Source organism: Vanessa atalanta, chromosome 17 (genome assembly GCF_905147765.1).
Source record: "Vanessa atalanta chromosome 17, ilVanAtal1.2, whole genome shotgun sequence".
In the NCBI taxonomy this organism is placed as follows: Eukaryota; Metazoa; Arthropoda; class Insecta; order Lepidoptera; family Nymphalidae; genus Vanessa; species Vanessa atalanta.
In genome coordinates, this window is record NC_061887.1 from 4,126,592 (window position 1) to 4,150,029 (window position 23,438).

The following is a 23,438-nucleotide window of genomic DNA, read 5'->3' on the forward strand; positions in this document are numbered from 1 at the left end:
TTTTTTTAGTCTTTTTTTAATCTCAATTTAATTATATTTCATAATTCAAATTAACATTTTTATTTATATACATATCTAGAAACAGTAGTACCACGAAATATTTAAGTAACTTTAGTTATAAAAATTGGGTACAGTTTCGGTAGAGGGCGAAGTTATACATATAATTTCATACTTATTTTAGTAACGCTACTCGGTAAGAGATGGCAGCAAAACCAAATAAAAAATATTTATTCTAATAATAATAATATGGTTTAACAGATTACGGTTTTACTTACCTTACAAAAAATGTTAAAATTTACGATAAATGCGATTGTAAGTCGGATTAAAGGTTAGACATCAGCTGTGACGTCATTATTATTTTTTATTTATTCGTTTCAGGTATCCTCATACATTTAATACCTTATACCTACACACTTTAAATAATAGGTTCTTAAAATATACTACTCGTGTGTGTTTCTATTACATTGATTAGATTCGAAATATAGAAAAAAACTATATTATATAAATAACAAAATTATACCTTAAAATTTCTCTAGACTTTATAAAATAAACTCAATCAACTGATCTGAAATTTTTTGTAGACCAAAGTATTTTCATATAATTTGTTAGATTATAAACCGATTTTAATAATATTTTTTTTTTACTTGTTGTTGGAACTTTATTCAAGCCCGCTTGGATATGTACCACATATTCGACCGCCAATAATAATAAATTATTTAATTTATATATCAAAATCATTCGAAATATTAAAAAAATAATGTAAATAGTAATGTCAAGTAGAGTGTTAATAAAATTGTATTACTGACATACGTGAATAAAATAGTGTCAAAATAAGAGGTCGCGCCAAGTTGTTGTATCGAATTGCAGGACTCGAAAGTAGAGTAATAAGACTGCGAACACTTCATTTTTAGTGACGCCAATGACTCACTTTTCACTTCACTCAATTTTCAAAACGGAACAATATGTGCTATTAATAGAGTTCTTGAAGCTGATTCTCATATTCAATCAAATTTCCTCATATAATAAATAATGTTTGTTTCTCTTGTAATTTATAATTTAGTCTTCCATTTTAAATATGAATTATCATTAATATTTAGTAAAGTCGCTGTCCGCACATATATTGAAACATCACGTCATGGAAAACTAACTTTATAACTAGCTTGGTATTAACTTGACTACAGATTAAAATATTAATTTAATTTCCAAACTTTTATTGATTTTTATTTGTTGATTATGTGCTAGTTATTTTTATATATCGAATCTGACCTTAACGATGCCTAAAAAGGCGGGAAATGTTTCATCATAATTTCCGTAAGTCCATTTGTCATTCCAACACCTCGTACGAAATGTTACACCCGCTACATCCTTTAAATTAAAATATTTTCAATTATTAATGATAATTATTATTTATTTATTATATAATGTATCAAAATAATAAAATCACTATGTATATGACAGAGTAGCGTAGTAGTAGTATTACACGTATATACGCATATATTTCTATATATTTTATTAAATTTAAGGATTTAAATTTTAAGCAAGCTTCCCGGTGTTGCAGATGTCCATGGGTGTTGGTAGTCACTTTCCATCAGGTATTCCTGCTCGATTGGCACCTTTAGCATCAATAAATAAATGGGATTCCGTTTTAACATGAATATGAGTTTGCTTTTTTATCAACCTTCCTTTCCAAACAACAGACACAATAGTTAAAGAACCATGGGTTATATGAAAGGGAGATATGGGCATGAAAATGTTCCAAAATAAGCTAACATTAAATAAAACAAAACAAAACTTTTAGGCTGATGTAAGTATGTTACCTTCCTAGACATATATTATATTCATGTTTATTACCGCGATCACACCTTTATATATATTAAATATAAAAAGGTTTTTATTTTTATTTTAGCCGAGGTTTCGAGAGTTTTTCTTATAAGAATACTATTTTTGAAGTTTAATAACTGCTACCTTTACAATCCAGAGCCAGAGTTAAAGTGCCAGGGCCAGATTTAGAGATCTGGAAATCCTGGGCTACAAAGGGATTTTACAGATGTTTTGAATAATTTATCTAACATGTTCTTTTTGTTCGTTCCCTATAAGTAACATTAAAAATAGTAATAAAAAATTTCACATAAAATACTTTATATATTTATTTTACTATGTCTACACATGAATAACATTAACTTAACTTTTTTAACATTGCTTACTCGACTGAATTATGTTTTTAGAAATTCTATTGTGGGTAGCTCCCACAACCCCGTGGAGGCCCTGGGGCTGTTGCTTTCCCCTAAATCCGGCCCTACATGCAACCTCATTCGTGTCGTATTGTCATATTTTTTATGACATACGTAGACAAACGCACCTGATGCTAAGTTGTCACAACTGAACTGCCCAGCATGGCGCCATAATGTTTTTACCACTCCTTACATGTACAATGTGTGTTACAACTATTCCTATAATGCTCCACCAAAGCTGGGAACGATGTTATGCTATGTATCCGTAGTTACACTGGCTCACTCATCCTTCAAGCTGGAACGTGACAACTAAGAATTGCTTGGCGGTAGAACATATGATTAGTGGGAACTTACCAGGACGGGCTTGCGCAAAGCTCTACCACCAAGTTAATATCTTTGGAGTATGAAAGTGAGAGAGTTTCAGATGCACGTACTTATACGCTATTATATCTCGTGTATTGAGTCAAAAAAAAATTAAACGTGTACTCAGGGAAATTAGTGTTATTAGTAACATATTTAGGAAATTCGTATATAAAGTGGTTTATTTTTTAATGAGTGCTAAGATAAAATACTGCCATTAAGTTTAATATCGCCGTATACAATACAGAAAATATTTTCACGTTGATTTTGAATTTCTTTAGATCAACAAGTACTTGGTTATTAAACGAAATAATATTAGGATTTGGAACCATTTTCATTTATGACACCTATAATAAAACATATAATGTTATGCATACATTATTTTATGTAAATAAAAGAGAGAACTGAACGAAATCACAAATAAAATTAAAAGCATAATTGGTGAGGAATGTCGGGCGTAGTAATTACACTTTTCATTTAATAGGTAATATTATATCAAAGGGTAATCCTTGAATCGGATCGCAGTAAAGGTTTATTAGCCCCACGCTTAGGCGCTTAGCGTCCGCACTCCGCACACGTGAAGGCTGTTTAATAACGTCTGGGTGGTAGAGTGGCGAGCGGACCGCGTGGCTCAATGGCGCGGGGCGGCGCCCGAGCCTCAGTTGCGCCTCACGCCCCGGAGGGGCTGCACGTGTCCTCGATCCCGCTCGCGACTTATGTAACCATCCGCACGGTGAGTCCGCAGCCTCCGAGCCCCTTCCACCCTCGCTCGCCTCCATCGACCCCGCGACGCGACCCACGCGCGCTAATCCACAACGTCGCGAATCGCGAGCGTTCGCGGAACCGGCCGATTCATATCGACTGATAAGCTCACCTCCGACCCTCACGTTGTGCAATAACCGTCAGCTGTGAGGTGACATAATCGATGCAGTAAGCACCGGTGCTCGGTGAGTGTTCCGATAGTCTGGAGGTGCGTTATGTAACGGGAACGTGTGTCTCGTGAGTCGTGACGATCGAACGGAAGGCGCCGATTAAGCGGCAGGATGTGTCGTTAGGCTAAGGTTCAGATTCCCGGAAAAATACCCATTGTAGCAATCAGTGTTCATCTGATGGGTTCGATCGTAAACGTATTTGTATAGGTTATATTTGTTTATAGATAGCGTATCCCCGTTACGGTACAGTAAGTAAAAGCAAAACATGATAAGAAATTATGTGCTTATATGTATGGTATGTCCTTAAATGGTGCATAAAAATGACGAACAATACCTAATTGGAGATTCGCACTCGCGGAGCTCGTCCGTCCGTGGAGGACAGGAAGATGATTCTGCTATTTCTTGCGGCTAAAAAATGAATAATAAAGAAAGAATAAGCTCATTGGATTGTTTTTTCAAAAGCTTCGCCACATTTTCTATGGTTCTTTGTTTTCTTCGTCCGAATACTCATTCAGATTTACTTGAAGAATTTATTTTGAAAAGCAAAGGTCAAGTTGCCAAAGTATATTTTTTCAAAGTTTCTTGTGAAACATTTACCTACAGTTTTTTTATGCAACTTTTTTGAGTTATAATAATTAAGGCAGCGTACCAAGTATCCACTTAAATTTAAATCGAGACGTCTAACTACTTAATTGGATATCTGGAATCGTTTTTGCTGCCTGAGTCTTATCTCTTTTATCATGTCAAATGATTCGACTTTAATTTGTCATCTTAGTTATTATTTTAACTGTAAAGTTTTATTTTTAAACTAATTCTATTTCAACCTATTTTTTACCATTTAAACGTATCGAAATAGTTCTATGTTCCAATAATTCTTTAAAATGTATTATATTTGTAAAATATAAATGTTATTAAATTCATTGTTAATGGAAATTAAATATTTGATAAAATTTGTTTTTAATATTTTTCTTGTAGTGTGCAGATTGTTGATAATTAGATTTAAGTAATGATAATTACACGTTTAGACGCTTAATATTAAAATAAAACAGTCTTATCTGGAATAACGGCGCGTTAAGTTCTAAAGCTAAAGCGATGCGACGTAGAAATGTTTTACAATTAATTGTTTTTAAAAGGATGATAAAAATAGTGTGTCGACTATAGAATAAATAAAATAACTTAGATATAAATTGACAAGTTAAATTAAAACCAAATTACAACGTGCAAAAAAAGACAAACTTATTTCGTTACTATATTTATAAAAACTTATTTCATCATGTAAATTATGATAATAAGAGTAAATTCCCTTTCAACTTTTTCCTGAAAATAACGAATAGAGAGCGGCGGTGTTCCATAGCTTGAATGTCGCTGCATTTTATAGTAAATTAGTATGGATAGTCAACATAAAAGTGTGAAGGGATTTGCAATAGGAGACTCTTGACCCATATAGTAAATTCAGTAAAAGGTTCGCTAAAGTTAGGTGACAAGGAAATAATGTATTTTTAAAGTAATGAATTCAAAAATAAAATGCGCGTTAGGATATGTTAATGTCTAGTAACGCATTATGATAAATTCTTTAAGATATTTACACTGAAATGCACACATGTCTCAGTGGTTAGAACTTCAAACCCAAGGCAAAACCAGTGAATTTTCATGTGCTTAATTGTGTTTATAATTAATCGTGGTCAGCGTTGAACGAAGAGATCGGTCGGATGAAAATCTGGATGAAATTGTTCAAATATTAAACTCTAATTTTTAATTTATCATTTATAAAAACGTTATTAACCACGAATTGAATGTTTAATTACTGGTAAGTATTTCTTTTAAAATATTCCTATATTCTTGTCTTAATTAAAAGAAATAACCCGATAAAATTAAGAAGACTAAGTTAGTATTGCTGAATAGTCCGGAACAAAGACAATACTCTGTTTCACTGGCTAATTCATCAAAGCCTACTCTGAGCTCCATACGTCTGTTTACTGCAATATTGTCATCAAGTTTAAGCGAATATGTGTTGAATATCTCAAGTTATGATTATGCGCTAGATTGTAAGAGCTCGTTAATAATTTTATACTTTTGTAATAAACGTTATAATCGATAATTCGATACTCTACCCTTGGACGTAATTATTTTTATTTTAATACGCAAAAAATGCCTTTTCAGTACTCATTAATCTAGTTTCAAAGATCGATATAATTCAAAAAGTTTTTTTTTTTTGTAATAATACATATTATAAATGACATTTTATCCGCCTTAGGGATAACTCGGAAAGCTAATGTATATTCTTCATTGGTCCCTTAAGAATACCTTAAGGTACAAACGAGTAAGTTCAAGTAAACCTTGCTGTTCTGAAATAAATCTTAGTCAAACAGATAGACTCGCAAAAACGGACGAATATTTTTATATAAAATAAAACTGAAATAGACGATTCTTGTATGTTGTTATTCAAAGATGTATATATCAGTCCTTGAAAAACTTTGTTAGGTGCTTGCTTCACCAGATATATATCTACGACCTTCGGTTAAGATTCTGATATTGTATCATATAGGTCATCTTTCGATTTTAGTTTCATACCAGTAATTTATACCACTGTTATTCAAATTATATTCTATTTTGTGAGGATTCTAGTTGTGTACTATTTATTCTAAGAGTGAGTTATTTAAAGCAATAAAAATATGTTTTTTTTATTTTTAATTTTTTAATAATTCTATTTATCAATTTTAAGTAGGTATATGTATTTAATATAATATATCGATATACTTATTTATGAGCATAATTTTGTTAATAAGCATGGGATGAACACCAAACCTTAAGATAAATCGTGGCCTTTGCCATATTCACTTCACTCATTGGGATATTACCAATGTAATATTCCAATATTAATAATAATTATTACTTTTTTAATGAAATAAAAAGTTCTTTAGAAATATTACAGTTATTTAAGTTATCTATTGGCAAAAGAATATAAATATAAGATGGAAGCTAGTGAGATATTTCTTGCAAAACTATAAAAGTAATAATAAATATATATTTGTGGCGAGACAGCTAGGATAAGGTGTAAATGTTTATACCGCGAGAATGTTTCTATCAACTAGTCTGATGTTATTTTCACAAACATTTGCTAAGAAAAATAATACGTTTCCTGAATAAGGAAAGACTATAATAAAGCATTGTTCGATTAACAAATCTCTTTATGAAGCGATCGTAAGTGTTAATTATATTAATAATTTAAAAAAGGGTTCTTTTTCCTAAATTTTGTTGTTTAGCACACCAGTACTTTAATTATTGCAAGGAAGTAAAGTTTTAACTGGTAACACAGTCAAAGGTAATTTCGCCAATCAAAAGTAGGATTGACTGGGAAAAATTTACTGCTGAAAAATCGTCGTATATCTTTCTTTTGCAATTCTCCTGGCTTTAATTATATGCTCCCAGTACCACAACGTCAAAAACTGAATTTTGAAAAAAAAATGACATAGAACGTTATTACTATAACAGTGCAATGTCAAAAAGATAGATAAGGTTATTTTTATTTGACGTGTCGTGTTGGGAAATCCCTATGGCATGCCTGTGTGGTTCTTGTCTGAGATACAGCGAATAAGAAGACAATTATCCTAACCTATCCTTATCTAGTAATAGGTCTTTAGCCAAAAGTAGTTTTGACCTGGGTAGAGTTTTGAATGAATTTGCAACTTTCTCTTTTTGACAAATTTAAAGGTTAACTTCTCTAAGAACATAAAATATAAGTTAAGAAAAATTAATTTAAGGTGAGCTCCTATTAGAACTCTGTATTTTACTGATATTTCATATTTTTTAGATTTCTGTGCGTTTATTTTAAATGTGAATTTTAGCATACAATTTTATTGCTGAAGAAATTTAATTACGTTCGTCCCTTGCGATTCTGCTAGCTCGAGAGCCAGTTAAGTTTATGCAACTTAACTTTATAGATTTAATATATTATTAAATTTATCAAATGCTGTAAAATGCAAATTAGTAATTGTTTATCACTTTTAGATTTTATTGCGTTGGTTTAAGAGCGATTTTTTTTTACAAATTTTATTGCTAAAGAAAATTTAATTACTTTCTTCTTATTGGACTTCTTAAAACTCGTATATTTGATGCATGAAATCTCAGTTTTTACGTAGGTACATTTTGAAATTAAAAGCGACACGATAAAAGAGCTCTTAATTCATGATTTTAAAGCAAATTAAGTTAATTTCATTGCTTCAATAATTTTGTTTCACTTGCTTTTATTCGTGAATAATTTATTGCCAGAATTTTATTACGTTGAACAAAAAATACGCGTTGAAATGTCGGTGTTTTTTGTCCTTAGCGCATTTTGTCTTTATTTAGTAATATTTGAAGTAATCATAAAGATACCTACTAAAGGCATAATGAAGTTTTGATTTGATGTTTTTCGTTCCATCTTAACCAATTTGATGATTAACTTGTCTTCGTTTTGCCTTCATCCGCTCATTGAGGTAAATTAAAATGCTAATTAGATATATCCTATAAATAATAATAGCCATTTGAATTTTGACAAATTTAATGGTTATTTTCATAGTTAATACGTAACGTGAAATCTGTATCTGTTTTATTTTAATATACGATTTTTTAAATGCCTGTCTGACTTGTTGTTTTAGAGGTTAGCTCATCAAGCTGCAGAACTAGAGGATTTCGGTTCATATCCCAAGTGGGGACAATATTATTTATTAAGTTCTCATAACTAAAAGCATTTCAGGATTTTACCTATATATGTACATTTAAATAAAATTTAATCTCGCTTTGTATATAAAGCAGAAACTACTGAAGGTATACCTATGGTTTTTTAAACTTTGTAGGAGTTTAGTTCCCATTTTAAGATCGGTTAAACTAATGATCATAGTGCTGGTTGTAACATTTACCGATATAGTTCAGTGGATAAGATGAACATAAGATGAACGTCGATCTGATGATCGTGGGTTGAAATCCGAGCAAAACTGATCAGTGTGTTTTCATAAAAAAAGAGTTTACTTTTACTTTAATGATATAAGTAAGACTCCGAGAATGCCTATAATAAATTGATATTGCTATTCATTTTGTTGTTATGAATAGTGCTTATCGGTCTACTTGAATAAAATTTATTAAATAAATGCAAAATAAATATAGCATACTCTACACTTTTATTAATTTCATTTAAATAAAAGGTAGATTTATAATTATATATTTTTAGATTCAACTTAACGTACTTCGAAATTATAGTTTGCTGATTTTCATAGATCTAATGATCATAGTTGTTTGAGTTAATTAAGTTAAAAAATACGCGAAGAAAAACAATTAAATCTTTGTTATTTTTCTCTTTTTATTATTCCTATTGTTTTAAATGAAAAATGATCAGAACGTAAACATCATTTGAAAACATTTATGTATTTAATTTTTTTGCTCTTTTTACGGGTAAGACATTAAATTCGGCCTTGAATTTCTTCGGGCAAGGCGGTCACATTTACAGAGACTTCAAGAACGTAGGATAATTTAAAAGTTACCAGTGACATGGTGGTAGGGCTTTGTGCTAGCCCGTCTGGGAATGTACCATCCATTCATCATAGACACTACCGCCAAGCAGCAGTATTTTGTATTGTTGTGTTACAGTTTAAAGGATAAGTGAGCCTAGAGGCACAAGGGACGTAAATAGTTAGTTCCGAAGTTGGGTGGCTTGTTGGAGATATAAGGTATGATTAAAATTTCTTAGGGCGCAAATATCTACGGGCGATAGTGACCACTTACTATCAGGTGGCACATTTGTGCGTTTATCGATTTCATAAAAAAACGCACATTAGTATACAAACACACCCGCATTCTTCGTTTTTTCACTCTCTTAATAAGATGGGTCGGAAATCCGAGAGAGTTGAGGATGAGAGTTACATGGCTTGTTCAGACATTTTGAAAAATAAAAAACGTATCGACTTGTTTCTGCTACCTTATAAGCTAGCCACGGGCCAACGAGGCATTTGTTACTGAAATCAATTGTGTTTAAATAATAATGAGTATCCTAAGTATTGTTTAACGAATAATAATTACGCATGACTTGCATTATTTTTTCTTTGATTATATACTTTGGAGATTATTAAGATTTTTGATCTCGAAAACCTCGCATGTTTGCATTACGATTTTGTCGCAATTCCTCTTCAAACTTTTTAATTTTGGCACAATAAGGTTTCGACTGTAGCCCACGGTGTAAGCTATTAAGTCGAGTTTCATTACAAACCTCCCTCTGAGGCTTACACACACAATCAAACGTATTATCCTCTTCTGTTAAGGACCTCAAGCTTATTTTACAACTCGGTTCCACTGCGCTTGGATGATTTTGAAAATGTTTGAATTTCTCCTAACGTACACTTTTCTCCCATGGGGAGATTCGAACCTACGATGTTAAATTAACGAGACATTTGGGCTCAATTAGACCAATCATACAAATAAACTTTGAAAAATAAAAATCATTTCCCAGATATTATTATTATTTTAAATGTTATGCTTAAATCCTAGTATTGACGATGTAAGTTATTTGATTTCACGTTATGTTATATAGAATTAAATAATTCTGTCACATATGAATCCACCAACCCGCCTTGGTGGAATATGCTCCAAACCTTCTCCTCAAAGGGAGAGGAGGCCTTAGTCCAGAAGGGGGAAATAAATAGACTGTTACTGTAATCGAAAGTTAAAAAGACAATTTTAAATTACAGATTTCAGAATTACATGTACTTACTTTGTGTTTATAACTCATCTCCGGTTTGGTTACCAATCGACATGCGTGGCCAATCCGCTTTGGAACAGAGTGATAGAATTAGTTCCAAATCTTCTCCTCAAATGGAGAGAAGATCTTAAAATTTTTATATAACGTCTTTTTTTTACCTTAAATATAAAATATTTGTTATTTACTTGGTGGTAGGGCTTTGTGCAAGCCCGTCTGGGTAGGTACCACCCACTCATCAGATATTCTACCGTCAAATAACAGTACTCTGTATTGTTGTGTTCCGATTAGAAGGGTGAGTGAGCCAGTGTAATCACAGGCACAAAGGACATAAAATCTTAGTTCCCGAGGTTGGTGGCGCATAGGTAATGTGAGGAATGGTTAATATTTCTTACAGAGCCTTTGTCTATGGGCGGTGGTGACCACTTACCATCAGGTGGCCCATATGCTCGTCCGCCAACCAATGCCATAAAAGAAAAAAAAATATCATAAATTTTGTAACTTGTCAACTTATTGCTTGAACATTCTCAACCCTTCCAATGCGTATTTGAAGGTCGCGTATCTCATTGTTAGCACGCTTTTGTACCAAAATACTTCCGTATTCAGCGTGTCACAAATGACGTGTTTAGACTTGGTATGATTTATTACATCACAGAAATGTTGAATTCTCGATACCTTCAGTGCAAACATTTAGAAGCAATAAACGATTGAACGACTTTATTTACCAACTTTACGCCAAAATAATTGTTATTTCATAGTATATAGTATTTATTGTGTTTAGGTAATCACAGTTAAAATTATAAATACTGGTTGTCGAAAATCGAACATAATTTTCAATTAAATTTAGAAAAACAATATTTGAGTATTTTTTTCTACTCTTATGTCTATTTTTTCAGTAATAAAAATTGAGCTCGTTAATGTGGTACCGTCGTTACTTCTGATTTTCCATAACACAAGTGCTTTAGCTACTTACATTGGGGTCAGAGTAATGTATGCGATGTTGTCCAATATTTATATTTATTTAATAGTATATTTAGTGAGCGCGGCGGCCCCATCGCGAATCAACCTCTGTGGTTTTTTCGATGTGCTTAAATTTAATGTTATTAAAGAAAAATATTGTATCTGTTAAATAAAAATAAATGTTTTATAAAAAGATAAGATAAAGATACTAATCTGTTTTATTTTTATATAAATATTAACTTAATATACTGTGGCAAAGAACTAAGTACATTCAGGAACACTTATTTTGTAGTTAAATATTATTTATATAAAAAAAAAAAATTGTTATAAATGTAATTTATAATTTAAATGTTTATGTGGTAGGTAAATATTGGACAAAAAAAATCATTAATAAAAATATCTCAGTAATATATGCAGTCAGTTGTACACTAACAAGTAGCGTTAAAATGAAAGTTACCGATGCCGCAAAGACACATCTTTTAGAATACATTATAATGTATATATTTCACTTATAATTTGACGTTCATAAATAATGACAAAAGAAACAATAAAAGAAATTGCGTAAATTATATGTACCTACTCGTAATTAGTCTAGTATTTCATAAAAAAGAAAAGTACTTAAAATCTATTAATAAAATTAATATTTAATTTAATTTTTTAATTGGAATTTTAATTGTTTTTTACCAAAGTATTAAAACAATATATCATTTTGGATTTGTACATGTATACAAATCAATTAGAGAAATGCGAATAGAAACGGTCTGTCCGTTAATTCCACCTGTTCTAATACCATCATACCACATGCCCTACGCTCTAAAAATAAATTCCAAATAGTTAATTTTCTTTTTTTACGACCGTGGTAAAAAAAATGAAAATTTCACTTCACTTTTCACATTCACTTCAGGATTTATCCTTATAGTTAAAACCATTGGAACAGGTCAAATTGCCCAGATAACGGCGACAATATTTAGGAAGAAACACATACTAGTCGAATATGGAATCGTTCTCCATCTTTTAATTTTCCGATTCTGCTCCGTAGAATCGATATTCCATACCGAGTACCTTCATCTTAAAATAACTGGTCAAAATATTTTGAATAAAGTTTTTTTTTGTTTGAATTCCATAAGTATGCCATGAAATAAAAAATTTAAAACATTAAAGTCATCCTATATTTATGGACATAAGGGTCATTAGATTTGAAACTTTCGGGTTCCAGATATCCCAGACATAAGTATTTGGTTTAGATTTTTAAGACACGGATCGCTAAAAAGGTAAATTAAGTTACAAAAATTTAGCGCTGCTTATTCGATTTAGGACGCCCGTTGAAATTTAATGTAAAATATTTTGAGATGTTTGTAAAGTAACTTTTTCTTAGTCGCCGGTTTTGCGCTACCGTTGAAAGGCTCTAGACTTACCTCCTCGTGAATAGAGTACTAATGTTTAAGTTACGTTCCATACATTCTTGAGGAAATGAGGGTATGTAATAATGTATAATATACCCTATATTCAAATATATAAAAGTAGATTTCTTTAATTTTAATTATTCTGATTTCATACTCTATGATACAGGTTGTAATCATTTTTGTCAAAATCTAAACATTATCTATATATATATATTATTCAAGTAGGTCAATAAAAATTCTTTGTGTCTTATGTCTGCCACTGATATTTAAAAAATCCCTCAATATTGTACCGTAGCGTTAAACTTGAAAAAATACATTTTTTTTCTATTTTAAAATTTGATGTCAACGGGAAGTAAACTGTTTTGACGGTAATGTTGTCTTAGATTTTCGCGATTATTACACATTGAAATAAAACTAGTTTTTAACGGATTTAATCGCGTATATTAATTATTTTAACATTAAATAATATTTCTTTTGTAATTCGAACAGACAAATGTCACCTTAGTCTGCCCGTGACCACGAACACTGCAAAGTGCTCGAAACGTTGGGATGTTGAAATAATTAATATACGCGATTAAATTCGTTAAAAACTAGTTTTATTTCAATGTTTTGACGGTTTTGACGAGTGAATGAGATTGTGACGGTAATACGCTTTAATGAACCGTAACCTTTTGTTGCTATGACTTTCGAGTTGTTTTTTAGGATTAGGCAAGGCCAATTGCTGGCTTGCTTGCTGGTCCAGTAAGGTGGATAACCTTACTTGACCTAGTATACGTCATCAATTTGCCCCTGAAAGTTCAATTTATTTCTGATAAAAGGGCGTTAACAGTCAGACGGATTAAATCAACAAATTTAAATTTTACAGATTTTCATTTTTTTTATTGTTATATTTTGAAAGAAATAATTAACACGAATATTTTTGAGTCATTATTATAATCAACACTTTTATTTAATAGTTTTGTATGTATTAACATTTGAATTTACCTACATACAACATAGGGTAATTTCTATTAAAATATAAGATAACTCACTGAGTTCGCGATAAATTATAAAATCAAAGTCGACGTGACTATTCTTATTCTTTTTGTTTGAAATGACTTGCGAATTTTTACATGAAAATATAAAATCAACGCAAGGCTAATTACGGTTGATGTTTGGTTTAGCATAAAAAACTAGACAAGAAATAAGGAATTAAGCCACTTAGTGGCAGACCGCGGAAGGCTTCTGACAAGGATTGATTTTCCCACTTACACCCTGTGTGTGCGTCGGGCGCGTGTCTTCTATATGGGTTTAATGGAAGTGTTCAAGTATATATTCGATATTTGTTATTCCTTCTTAATTTGTTGTTGTGCAAGATATGTTGGCTGAATCATAAATAAATACGCTGTTTTACTGCTCCCAACGTCTCTTTTTACCGTATTACGACTAAATCACTGTACACGTAATGAAATTTTTCATTGAAGTAGCTTGAGGCTTGGATAAGAATATACGAGTACACGTATATATTACGAGATCCACGGATTCGGAATCTACCAAATTGTATATTACAACATTTCAATGTATATAAATTAAAGCAAAATATTATTATTTATATTATTTGAATTAATCATTTGTTTTTGGATTAGAAACAAATAAAATATAAATATATTCGATGCATTTTATATTTTTAAGATGATCGAGTCAGCTCGTTTGATGACATAATAAATCATCGTCGCGTACCCATCCAGCGCGGTAATTCCGTGTCACACACTACCCAGTCAATTTGCCGGGAGCTCTCCGCTCGTTACCAAGAACGTGATGTTGTCTCGTTTATTGGCATTTTTAGAGTGCGTCCCTTTCTATCGGCTCTTCATATAACGATGATTCGATAAAATTGCAAAGAACCGAACGACCTCAATAGCTTGATCACTTTATTTATATCAATTAAAACTTTATGGAACCGTTAAAGATAATGTCATTCTAAGATTGTCTATCATTTGCTATAACGAGTACATTTTTATTAATTAACTACAGAATACTTAAAAAATAAATGTATTTATTGTTGAGTAATTTAAGTACAAATATATTGTGATTGGAATAGCACCGATTACAATTTTACGACGCCTATAGCCATTTAAACCCTCGATCAAACTTTATTATACAATTAAATTCATACAGTATTGAAGGATCGGGCATTCCAGAAGGTTCCCATTAAAAGGTCATCAACGTATCTCCGAGTGTGGTCTAATCTTCTGGGATTAATGACGTCCTCCTAAGATTGCTCTTAGCCAAGAACGTCTGCTTTCTTAAAATAAGACCTCGTAATGGCCTAGAAAACACTTTACACTTAGATGGAAGTGTACTCGTACTTTTCCGATAATCTCATCTCTACAGACGTGTTCTTCGTGTCTTAGGTGTATCTTTTCTATTATTTGGTTTTACGTTGTTTTAACGTGCCTTGTTTTTATTACCAAGTACAATTACAATCTAATGAAGATTTATTTACATTATTCATATACAAAGAAGTTTCCATTGGACTCTGTGGAACTAATTCGACGACTAATATTGTATGCCAGTTGCCTTCCTTAAGCAATGTGGGCTTTCTATCGTATTTAATTCCAATTTAATTTGTATATGGAAGTTTCATTGGGATAAAGTTTAAAATGCAATGTAGTTTAAACAAACTTGCATTCCGCTTCTCATAAAGAATGTCTTTTGGAACAGCAGTGTAGTGATCATTATTTCTAGTATAATCTTGAAAAGCATGTCGTCGGGAAATCCGAACAAATTGCGTCTCAAACTATCAATTTATTACAGTGTTTTATAAAAATTTAAATGGCAAAGATTTATAGTTTCATGAATGTATATGTTTTTTTTAAGATATTATATTTTTAACAATCTTCCGTTATGACTGCCTTGTTGGTGTAGTGTGCTGTGCCCTAGATTCCGAGCATTCCGAGGGTTTTCTTTCGAGAAATTCTCAGTAGCAGCTTGGATTGCTTAGGCTCCGTGAATAATTTAAGGCCTTTGGTCCAGCGCCTAAACACTCCTCTGTCGTGCCGCCTCATCAGATTATGGTCAGAAGATAGTGAGTGCATTTCTATTTGTGCACACACTTATGTATAATAGCTAGTATTCCTAAAGAGGTAGATATATAGAGTAGAGGTAGATACGTCGTTGACCTTGCCCAATTGGGCGTTACCAATAAAAATGCCGCGCGGAAACCTCACAAACCTAGTGCCCTGTAATTGCAGAGAAAAGTGCACTTTGTCTCGTCCTGCAATAATTTGTTAAGCGATAGAGAGGTTGCATCGCGATTTGTGCGTATCGATTAAATAAAAATTTCGTTGAAAAAAAATCTATTTTTCAAAAATTACTTACTTGTTTCAGAATATTGTAATGTAAATAAAACAGACGGTACATATTTATTTCAATTACTTCAAATTATTGCTTTTTTTTGAGAGGAAATGCTATATGGTGTAGGTTAACATATAAATACCTATATGTATTTTATTTTATCCGGTAACAACTACTAAGAAAAAGGATTCAATATCATTAAAATGCCATTTCACGTATATTTACGACTGAAGACGGGTCATCGTGGGTGAAATTGGACTTGAGGATATCAAGTTATCAACCTATATGAGGTACTAGCCCGACTTCGGTCGACTATATTACAGATTCGGTCAAACATGTTTTTGCTTCTGTTGGTCGTAGCCAGATGGTATATGCCTATAGCCGCCCTCAATAAAAGGCCATCTATCAATGAAATAACTTTCAAATCGGACCTGTAATTCCTGGGATTAGCGCGATCAACCAAACAACAAAACAAACTTTATTAATGTTATTGATTTTATTTATTTATTAAACTTTATTAATACGCAGGAATCAGTAAACAGATTTAAATGTCAATCATCGAGATTTTACATAGATATAAAAATGTTTACTCCTAGGCAGTGATCTTAGACAGATAAGTGAATAAATTATTAAGTTATATGGCGCGATTTCCTTCTATTAAACATTTGAAATAATTGCTACTAAGAATGTGATTGTTATACAATCATTTATCAAAGAAGTAATTAAAAAGAAGAAACAAAGAACCACGTGTGATGCTAATAATAAAATTACTATGCAATATCCTGATCGAGATTATCATCTGTATTACCATATTCATTAGCTTAGCATGTATAAAGTACTGACAACCCGTAAGCATATGCACTATGAGGCTGAATGATACATGTTGATGTATGTCATATCACTTTAATAAGTACACTTAAATATTCATAACTCTCTTTTTACCCGATATGTCAATATTATGTTCAAGAACCAGGTCCAGTGCTCTAACACGTGAATTTTAACCGGAGATTCCAGGTTCAAAAACAAGCAACAGTAACAATTAGTAAATTTTTCTCTGCTGGACTAAGGCCTCCTCTCTATTTGAGGAGAGGATTTTGAGCTCCAATGCGGGATTGTGGATCAAAAATATTAGATAAACAAAAACAAGCAGCGTTGATTTTAAATGTACTTAATTTGAGGTTATAATTCATTTATTGAACGTCGGTGAAGGTAAACATCGTGAAAACGTATATTTATCGGTGATATTATCAGTGCCTGATCCACCACGTAAGTAGAACACTAGCATTTTTCTAAAGCTTGGCTACTAAGAAAAATTCGCTGACAAAAACCCAATAACATTTTATTGTTCCGACCTGGGATTTAATCTTACAGTTAAGGAACCCTAGAAAACGCAACCTTGGCTAGGTTGGCCAAACCATCCATTTGGCGCAGAGTAGACCATTTGCTAGCCTAACCGCTTTTATTTGCTAATCAAAGTTGTGTTATTCCTTTTAAAGATTCGCTAAAGTTAAATATTTTTATGTCCAATTGCTATTTGAATACGAATCCACAATGACGTTATCAAATAAGTTAGCAAAAGCCATTTCAAAACTCATTATAGGAACGTATATCTTGTATTATGATCGTAATATACATTTTGGAAGAGGGATTTTTGGATCATCTTTTTATATGATTATTACGGCGTGTAAACGTATAGATATCATTAAAATATGAACTGATCAATAGAGCGACCATACCGACTACCCGCTAGAGGTACCCACAAGAAGCGCAGCAGGTACACGTAGCTTTTTTATAGAGCGAGTTTTATTTCGATCGCATTGAATTTTTTTTTTATTGTTTATCACCTTTATTTCTGTCAACCAGAAATCAAGGTATTTAAAATCATTCGTGCCTGTAACTCTGACCAGCTCACTGTGGTGGAGAATCACATCACACGGGTGCAGGAATCCTTTAATCACCCCAGGATTCGTAATATTTGAATAAATTTATTATATTTTAGCATATCAATAACAATTAGCTTTAGCTTAGCTTTCTTAAAATACTTCAAACTAACCGAGTCCGAGGGTAGATGTGAGTTGGCGACACTTTGACAGTTTATCTTCGATTTGCGAGTTTCGATTGGACGAATGATAACTTGAGGCTGGAAACGCTTCAAGTTCTTGAGATAATAAATGGATTATAAGTTAACCCAACTGTAACATAAGAGTTCGATTACGTGTTTATTAATATGATTTAATCTCGAATCTAGGCTGATAGTGTATAAATAATATAAATATAGTAACTACATACGTGTGGATCAATAGATACATACCTGGAAATAAGGCAGTGTTATAATTTTTGTAAATTATTTTCGCATATTTAAGAAAATATATATCACACCAAACTCATATCATTCGATTGATAATAACATAACGAACTAAGTTTTCAGTCGAGTGAGACTTTTTTATATCAAAAATCTGCAAAAAGTTTTCAATTGGATCTTGTGGGCTGAAAAAATCGTTCTTTGGGCAAATATATTCAGCGATATGTCTCTTGGATCCTTTGCGTATTATAGTTAAAAAAAAAAATTGGTTGCACTGTTGTTATCAGATGGACAAACCAACAAACAAGTCCGCATTTGTAATAATAGTAATGACATAAAAATGTTAAATCATGTTAAAATTTATTACATATATGTATATCCAATAAAATTACATTCAAAGCTTTAATTAAAATGAAGCATTAATATTAATTGCAGATACCACTGATTGTTTAAATGATTTTAATTCGTCCACAACTTTGTTTGGACAAAACAGCCATGTTGAATAAGTGATGACGTCACAATTATCAATATTTGTATTCATTGGTCATTGTTTATAAAGAATAACCTCGAAAAAAAAAATTATATTTGTCAATTGCGTTGTTTAATAAAAAATAATGTCGTTTGAAGGCTTGTAGGCCGCCAAGCAATGTAAACGTCGCTATGCCACCCCGATCATGACGCCTTGATCTATTGTCCTAAATTTTAAAAGTATGTACAAAAATTAAGCGAAATGTATGAAAATATCCAAATCTAAGATTATAAGAGCAATCGAGATAACAAAATAGACGATTCATTAAACATCGCTTTGCCTCGATATTACTGTTGCCAGTAGGTCGTCTAATTGTTCTCAGAATACAAGCGCCTCAAGCTCAATAGCTGATATCAGCAGATATTACACTGATCGTTACCGCAATGGATCTAGTCGCCTTTATACTATAACGGTTAAGCAAAAAAGGTTTAAAGACGTTAAGTTAATTTTTTTGATTTTTAATTATAAATTAATTATTGAAAAAAAAAATTAACTCAATCGTCAAAAAAAGTATATTATTTTTGAATTAATTAAATTTAAAACTTTGATATCTTTCATAATTATTAAGTAGTGAAAAATATATAAGGCTTGTTTCTAAAACAATATTGGTTTTATTAAAATAATTTAAGTAGAGAAGTTTCAAACAATAAGCGGATTTAACCGCATTTTTCTCGTACGAGGATAGAAGCTGGAGATTAGGTATTAATCTAGTTTAGATGAAGAGTAATTAATTGCATAGTAGGAATTTATTATTACTAAATGCGGGAACAGTTTTTATACGCTTAATCGGATACATCCATTCATATTTTTGTTACAAACTACGGAAGTCGAGATGTATTTTTAATTTTTTTTTTTTCAGAATTATACTGGCAATTCGCCAATTTCTTACACCTAGTATGAGAAGGTTTTTGGGAGATTCGATAAATGTGTTTTTTATAGAAGTAGATTTTCTCTTTTGGAATTTTCATTTATTCAGCGCGTTCAAGCGCAAAAGTTGCTCGCACCCCCGTGGTGGAAATAGGGCGCCGCGAAATATTTTTTTGACAATATCTCCGTTCCGATTTATATTACGTTGAAAATTATTATATCACAAAGTGAACATGATAATACATGTGTAGCTTCGTTGTAAAGTGTTTAGTTTCTGATTCAATGATAGTATAAAAATAATTGGTTTTTCATATATGATTGTATCTTCTGGCAATCAATATTTCCGACACGCAATATTGTAAAAGTGTAAAAAATTTAATACTTTTTTTTTATTAATAATCTAAATTAAATAAGAATTTTAATACGCCTTAAGGTTCTTGATCGTGACCGGTTATTAAGTCAAGAATGAACCGTGGGGTACCCTCCTAAGTGTCACGTAGAAGATTGACGACCGTAACGCTCGGTGGGCATGACGTAGGTTATGTCTGGGAGACGTGTACCCTTTTATGAACCCTATTCAGAGCGAAATTAGGTGGAAAATTGCTTAATCAATTGCTTACTTTACAAGTTGCCAATTTATAATAAACTATGCATATTTATTATTTGCGAGTGCTTATTAAGAGCTTTAAAATAGTGACTATGTTTAAATAAAAATATATATGCAGATATTGCTATTCCCATTTCGTTATTGCTTTAGTAATTGCGTTACAAAGAAAACCATCATCAGTCATCAGCCATTACAACTAAATATTAAAACCTTCTCCGAAACGTGCCGCGACTTTGATATAAGTTTTACGTATATTGGTTTAATAGTTCTTTCATTTAGGGAACACAATAAAACGTCGTCTCATTTATTAATATCGATCATCTTTTTAAATAATTTCTCCAGTAATTTTGTCACGACTTCTGCTATGTGTATCAAAGACCTTATATCTGAAGATAAAATGATCCACTAACCGTGTTACACTTCCGACGTCAAGTTACGTAAGGAGTCTATATCAGTCAGTAAGCCATTAATTAAAATCGGATCTCGCTTGCGGCAAATTTCCTTAAAACGCTTAACTGATATTCACCCTAACCCATTTATAAATATAGACACGAGGTGAATAGACCTGGGAGCCTTGTATTCCTGGAAATTGTAATTTTAAGATATATCAATACAGAGTTACATAAATATTTCGTTTCAATATTCTACTTTTATATATTAAATATATTTTTCATAATTTACTTGTTCATTATTTACCTCATACTCATCATAATTTTTGCCGAGCGGCAACACTTAGTATTCCTTTGCTCCGGTTTGAAGGGTGAGTGAACCAATAATAACAGGTATAAGGGACATAACTTCATAGTTCCAGGATAAGGATAGTGTAGTAGATAAGCAATGGTGACCACATACCATCACATGGCTCATTTGCCAGTCCGCCTTCGTATATGTCATTAAAATAATACACTAACAGGGTGAATGAAACTCATGATAACACGAAATCATGAGACCAGCTTAGAGCAATGTTGAATTTAGCGAAAAAGGATAATCAAAATTGGTCGATAAACAAAAAAGTTGTACATATTATAATACATGAAAATATATTCATATATTCATTCAGATGAATGGAGAAACTCGTCCTTTAAATTATTGTATGTTGATAATACTAATCAAGAAATAATTAAGAACAGATGAATAAAAACAAATATTAAAATAAAAGTAAACGACGTTGTTTTAATAAATATTTATTTTGTATTATTTAAATATTACCTTTTTAAATTATGATTTTTGAACTTACTTAAAAAAAAAATAATCATAGTACTGTAAATTACTTTTATACTATTATATTAAATATAACTTAAAAATAATACATTCACACACATACCTCTATAGATCACTATACCCACTACTTATTATAGTATAGTTAAATAGTTTTCTTTAGTTAGGTACTATTTTCTATTCTAGTTTGTAAAATACTATATATTGTAAATAATTCTGTGATTCTATTTCGATTTTGGTTACGATTGATATAATACGTAATGTAATGTAACTGTTATGTATGTAAGCTGTTGGATTACATACATTTTGTCGACAAATTATTTATCTATTTGGTGATAACGTATTCTAGAGAAATGCATATGTAAGCATTTATTTCTGGTTAGCTTTTAAAACATTTTATTTTAATTAATTTAATCTGAATGAGATTTGAGAAGAATGAGAAGGCTAAAGCCATGCGAAACCTTAGGATCTTTCAATACCTCTCTTTGATGTTGTCTGGTAAACTCAGGGCTGGTTCTTTATCTCAACGTATTTGCTCCGCTATATAGAGTAGAAATGTTTACTGTGATAATTTTTTTATATTAAATTTATATTTTATGATAACTTCAGACATACACTGCCACATATTAATGCAAATATGGTGCGGTTTTCGTGCTGATCAGCATTATTTTGGGTCGGTATCTACCAGGATATCCATATTCGGTGTAAACTTTTTTTGCTTGGACTAGTTTTAATGCACATACCGTGTATAAAGATTTTTTTTGTTGATTTTTGACTCATTATAGAATTAAACCTTTTTATATAAGTAATCTATGCTAGTAGCCCGTGTCGATGAAATTCCACCATTATGCCATACATGGAACATTCCTTTATAAATTCCATTCTGCTCGTTTTATAATAAATACAAAAAATATATACGAAACTTTTCCATTTCATATTAATATACAAATTAAAATTGAAAATATGACAATAAATGCAAGGATCGAAGTATGAAATTGAAAAATGATTGTGAAGATAATTCGAGTAATACTAATTACGTGACTAATTAATTTGGTAAAATTAATGATGCATTGAAGGATTCCCAGTATGGTTATAATGATAAAATTAGTCTTTATTTACCGATATTAGGTAGCTCGTTTGACCGCGTGAAATTGCGGCTGAAATGTAATTTCAAAACATTATTAATTTCAAAATTAATTGTCATCACGGCTTTATTCGCTGGTAGATCAAATGGAAATTAATTTGACGATGAATTAAGTATTAATTTGTGTGTAATATGATTTATAGAAACACATTCAGGTGGTCCAGTAGCATGAATGAATCTTAGCCAGGATTGCAAGTTCAATCTGGCCAAGCAAAACTGATATTTCATGTGCTTAATTTACCTTGGTAAATTAATCTCATGGTCTACAGTGCTGACTCGCTTACACCGATATGTATTCTAAGGAAGACACAAGTAAATCAGTACATTTTAATCCGCATAGTTCGCATCTTTTCTTGGTTTAAGATTGTAATAAAACTCTTACCATTCATTTGTAGAAAAAAAAAAAACAAAAAGTTACGTCAACATTATTTATTTAAATTCTATAAAATATCTTTAGACACTGGATTCTTTTGAAGTATTTTTTTAATTTCGAGTGAAATTTGAACAAATATGTTTTTGCTGTCTTCCTTGAAAGTATCTTTTGATATCAAAATAAAATATTTATTTATCCACGTCATTGCTATTTATACGCTTTGCATTTAATGTAATAAATCGGGGTGATTTATGACTCTTGAATCCTGTGATAAAAGTTGCCTGTCAGATTTTAAAGCAGTGTAGTTAATAAGTTTATTTGTATTTAATTTTTTGAATAAAAACATTGTAATTTAACAAAAGTCCATCGTGTTTTGTTGTAATGTACTTTTTAACAAAAGTTAAAGATAAAATATTTTAATGTTGCTTTAAATTATGACACAAAAGGCAATA

At 31.3% G+C, this 23,438-nt stretch overlaps 1 protein-coding gene across 6 annotated transcripts in view; it reads left to right on the forward strand.

The window, feature by feature from the left end:
- The first annotated feature begins 3,246 nt into the window (after positions 1–3,246).
- Positions 3,247–23,438, forward strand: part of LOC125070592 (potassium/sodium hyperpolarization-activated cyclic nucleotide-gated channel 2) — a 242,130-nt gene continuing 221,938 nt past the window's right edge. For 4 of the 6 annotated variants that reach the window (XM_047680517.1, XM_047680521.1, XM_047680516.1 and 1 more), the window contains exon 1: positions 3,247–3,538. The gene's annotated coding sequence lies outside the window, so the exon portion shown is untranslated. The remainder of the gene's footprint in view (positions 3,539–23,438) is intronic. The other 2 variants (XM_047680522.1, XM_047680515.1) reach the window with 2 other exon arrangements.